Here is a 5,000-nt window from a genome sequence, read left to right as displayed (position 1 = left end):
ATGACAATGTGACGAAACCACATGCAATAGCTCCATCTACGCGAATCGGACGACACTACGTCCACCATGGCGAGCGCACCACAAACAAAAATACCGCCATCTGCAGGTCCCCCGCAACATGACCTGCTGCACCGACGATACCGCCATCTAGGCGACGCCACGCCGACTACAACATCGCTAGGTCCCACAGTGCCCAGTTTTCGACGCCACCCACAAAGCCTGCATCATCTGTCCACCACAGGAGCCCCAACGCCAGTGCCTGCGCCGCACGAGGTCGTCGACCGACAATCGCTCCACCCGCACCCGCACCCGCACGTGCCCCACCCCAACCGCCCAAATCGCAACTCCAGCGGATGAACGGCGGACTCTTCCCGCACTCGTAACGTGCAATCCACCCCTATATCTTGCGTTTCATGAAGAGTTATATGCAATATGCCATATTCCCGCTGTCCCTATACATGCTCTAAGTAGCTCGCTTGCTACAGCAGCAGCAGCACCACCTCCGCGCGCTTCCCTGGGGGCACTGAACCGCAGGACGCGAGACCCCACGCCCTGTGGCAAACAGGGCTCCTCTCAGAATATGGACGGTCCCTACCCCGCACAACGATGACGGTGTGGGGGCCATTTTACGACACCGGTTCCTGCGGTGCCAACGCTGTCGTAGAGTCGATACTCCATCTTTGGTAGAAGGCAACCATTCCGCTGTAAATGAGTACGTCGCTCGTAGTTCAGTCACCTCGCAGCACTGCTCAGTAAACTATGCATGCCCACATAGATAGATCAAATACGCAAATGCCCCTATACATGCTGAACGTCTGTGCAAACAAAAGTAACCACACGTCACCCACACACTCTATCACACACTACTCTCTGCCTGTAACAGACACAGATTCAATAATTAAGCGCCAGCATGGACCAACGTCCGGTGCATCCTATGCGCCACAATACACCAACCAGACTATGATAACCAGGCCAGGAGGTCCAATCATAAAACACAATATCCCACTCGTCCGACAACCACAATTGCTCAGATAAGCCATCAACACCCACACATGTCCTACACAGGGGTGCACCCAACATCACCACACTCCATCGTCTTACAGCACAAATACACCGGCGGGAATGAAACACACAGGTCTGCCACAACCACAGACACGGCGCGCCCCCCTCTCACTAGCGAAAAGCGCATCCCGACGTGACATACCTCCTTTGACACACTGACGCTGCCTCGCGCATCCACTTCCTACGGTCAATATCAACGAACCTCGCCCCCCCCCCCCCCAACACGCCATCCCATACCACATTGTGTACCGTACCCAAACATAACATGTACTGTACTACAACGCAATGTGTACCATAAAACAACCCAGTTTGTACCTTAACCTAACCTATGTCACCTTAACCTAACCTATGTCACCTTAACCTAACCTATGTCACCTTAACCTAACCTATGTCACCTTAACCTAACCTATGTCACCTTAACCTAACCTATGTCACCTTAACCTAACCTATGTCACCTTAACCTAACCTATGTCACCTTAACCTAACCTATGTCACCTTAACCTAACCTATGTCACCTTAACCTAACCTATGTCACCTTAACCTAACCTATGTCACCTTAACCTAACCTATGTCACCTTAACCTAACCTATGTCACCTTAACCTAACCTATGTCACCTTAACCTAACCTATGTCACCTTAACCTAACCTATGTCACCTTAACCTAACCTATGTCACCTTAACCTAACCCATCTTGCACCCTAACCTAACCTATGTTGCACCTTAACCTAACCTATGTCGCACCTTAACCTAACCTATTTTGCACCGTTACCTAACTCAATATGCACCGCAATGTAACTCAATATGCACCGCAATGTAACGCAATTTGTACCGCAATTTGTACCGCAATGTAATGCAATTTGTACCGCAATGTAATGCAATTTGTACCGCAATGTAATGCAATTTGTACCGCAATGTAATGCAATTTGTACCGCAATGTAATGCAATTTGTGCCGCAATCTACCCCAAGTTGTGCCGCAATCTACCCCAAGTTGTGCCGCAATCTACCCCAAGTTGTGCCGCAATCTACCCCAAGTTGTGCCGCAATCTACCCCAAGTTGTGCCGCAATCTACCCCACGTCGTGCCCCAACGTGACCCAGGTTGTGCCCCAACGTGACCCAGGTTGTGCCCGAACCTGACCCAGGTTGTGCCCGAACCTGACCCAGGTTGTGCCCGAACCTGACCCAGGTTGTGCCCGAACCTGACCCAGGTTGTGCCCGAACCTGACCCAGGTTGTGCCCGAACCTGACCCAGGTTGTGCCCGAACCTGACCCAGGTTGTGCCCGAACCTGACCCAGGTTGTGCCCGAACCTGACCCAGGTTGTGCCCGAACCTGACCCAGGTTGTGCCCGAACCTGACCCAGGTTGTGCCTTAACCTGACCCAGGTTGTGCCTTAACCTGACCCAGGTTGTGCCTTAACCTGACCCAGGTTGTGCCTTAACCTGACCCAGGTTGTGCCTTAACCTGACCCAGGTTGTGCCTTAACCTGACCCAGGTTGTGCCTTAACCTGACCCAGGTTGTGCCTTAACCTGACCCAGGTTGTGCCTTAACCTGACCCAGGTTGTGCCTTAACCTGACCCAGGTTGTGCCTTAACCTGACCCAGGTTGTGCCTTAACCTGACCCAGGTTGTGCCTTACCCTGCTCTGTAATTGGCATATGACACGTTACATTAATGTATTGTTGTCCAACCGCAACCCGCTCAGAATAGTTCGCGACTCGCACTCCCCGGTCTCATGTGTATCGTTTCATGTTCAACACGTCGCAAGTGTTGCTTCCTTTTTACATGCTCACGCTATACACTGTAATGTGGACGCCAGCAGGACGTACATCGCCCCCCCCCCCACCCTTCCCCCTTCCCCCTGCCTTCGCAAGCTGGTCGGTCAGGTGCATGCCGAAGCACTCAGTCTACGTCGTGTTCTGTCCTGTGTCCACTGTCCGCCGATGTACGCCTAACCCACACACTGTACTGCACAGCGGTCCTCATGTACTGAATGATACACTCTGGCACATGTGTGACCGTACAAAGACTGCGGTGAACCATACCGTCCAGATGTTGTGCACACAGCTACGTGTCATCTCGCCATAACAGCTGCATTGCAGTGTGGTACGCCATAGAGACGTGTGGGAGTAATGGACGCGGTGGATGGCGATCAGCATGAGCCGTCTGTTCATGTAGTGGCGCGTGTATGCAGACGTAGTAGTCTCTTCTCACACAATGTGATAGCACGGTGCCCCGCGTTCCACATCTGCGACATGCTACAGAGGCCGGTTGACAGTTGGTCGCGCAATGGACATCGCATACGTACGGGGGCACCTTCCACGTGCCCTCTAGTTGGGCACATTTTGTTGCGTGGATGTGAGCGGACGTATTGTGTCTTGACACCTGACAGGCAGGCATGCAATAATAGTTGACTTTGCAAACGGGGATGGACGTGTACGTTTACTGGTGACGTTACGCAAATGAACAACTGGTAACCCGTTGTGGTGCGGTTGTCCTTGCTGGAGGTACATCTGTGAGGGCAACGATCGGTACAGCTACGAAGCGGTCCCCACCATACCAACGAACGTGAATGTGAATCTGGGTGTGAAGCGATACGCGGCTGTGGGTGGGTGGGACTGTCCCCGGCCGGTGAGGGGGGGCCGCCCGGCGTGCTGGCCGCGCGGTGCGTGGGCGCACGCGCTACAGCCGGCTGGTGGGGGCGCCCAGTGGCAGGCGCGCCGGCCGACGGACGCGGCAGGCGGCGCAGCTGCGCGCCGGGGCACCCTGCGCGCGGCGCCGTGCAGCCAAAGTGGGTCCTCGCCGGCCCGGTGCGAAGCGCGGTGGACATCTGCAGTGTGCTGGTCCGATTGAGGACTGTGTGCGTTGAGGATGCGCCGCCGCCCGGCACTCGGCGCCGCGACGCCGTCTGCTGCTCGGTCGCCCCAGCGGTTCTCGCTGGTGGTTTGTATCGCAGTTGTGCAGACGTGTTGGCACGTGCGCTGTGCTGGGAGAGTTCGCTTCGGCACCCACGTGGGGCCTTTTCCCTTCTGTGGCGCTGGCGTTGGAGCTGCCGGTCACCGTAGGTGGCGCGTGTTGTCTCCCGCCGGCAATGCCACGACAGCACGCTCCCGGGCCTCTGTCGGCAGCGGCAAGCTCAGTTGGGAGCACGGGTGGTCGCACCTAAAGCGTCTACTCGCCTAACTCCGGGCGATTGCGCCTCTCTCGAACCCGACCAAGTACTTAGGACGGCGCTGCGCGCCGCCGGGACCTGAGAGGGTTTCGAGGTGTATTGTGCAGGGGAGCTCAGCCTCCTCCTGTTTGCAGAATAATTGAGCGGACGCTTGCGTGTTCGCGCGGGCCCCCGGGACACACTCCCGGGCGGCCGGCTGCTCAGCTCTAGTTGACGCAGCTCCCTGGTTGATCCTGCCAGTAGTCATATGCTTGTCTCAAAGATTAAGCCATGCATGTCTCAGTACAAGCCGCATTAAGGTGAAACCGCGAATGGCTCATTAAATCAGTTATGGTTCCTTAGATCGTACCCACGTTACTTGGATAACTGTGGTAATTCTAGAGCTAATACATGCAAACAGAGTCCCGACCAGAGATGGAAGGGACGCTTTTATTAGATCAAAACCAATCGGTCGGCTCGTCCGGTCCGTTTGCCTTGGTGACTCTGAATAACTTTGGGCTGATCGCACGGTCCTCGTACCGGCGACGCATCTTTCAAATGTCTGCCTTATCAACTGTCGATGGTAGGTTCTGCGCCTACCATGGTTGTAACGGGTAACGGGGAATCAGGGTTCGATTCCGGAGAGGGAGCCTGAGAAACGGCTACCACATCCAAGGAAGGCAGCAGGCGCGCAAATTACCCACTCCCGGCACGGGGAGGTAGTGACGAAAAATAACGATACGGGACTCATCCGAGGCCCCGTAATCGGAATGAGTACACTTTAAATC

At 55.1% G+C, this 5,000-nt stretch overlaps 1 non-coding gene across 1 annotated transcript in view; it reads left to right on the top strand.

Moving 5' to 3' along the window:
- Positions 1 to 4,453: 4,453 nt before the first annotated feature.
- The window catches only part of LOC126139216 (small subunit ribosomal RNA), a 1,909-nt gene continuing 1,362 nt past the window's right edge, over positions 4,454 to 5,000 (top strand). Inside the window, exon 1 of the ribosomal RNA XR_007528649.1 lies at positions 4,454 to 5,000. This exon is cut by the window's right edge and continues 1,362 nt beyond it. This is a non-coding gene — a ribosomal RNA (small subunit ribosomal RNA).

This window comes from Schistocerca cancellata, unplaced genomic scaffold (assembly GCF_023864275.1).
Source record: "Schistocerca cancellata isolate TAMUIC-IGC-003103 unplaced genomic scaffold, iqSchCanc2.1 HiC_scaffold_681, whole genome shotgun sequence".
NCBI lineage: Eukaryota > Metazoa > Arthropoda > Insecta > Orthoptera > Acrididae > Schistocerca > Schistocerca cancellata.
This window is presented reverse-complemented; position numbering and strand designations above follow the sequence as displayed.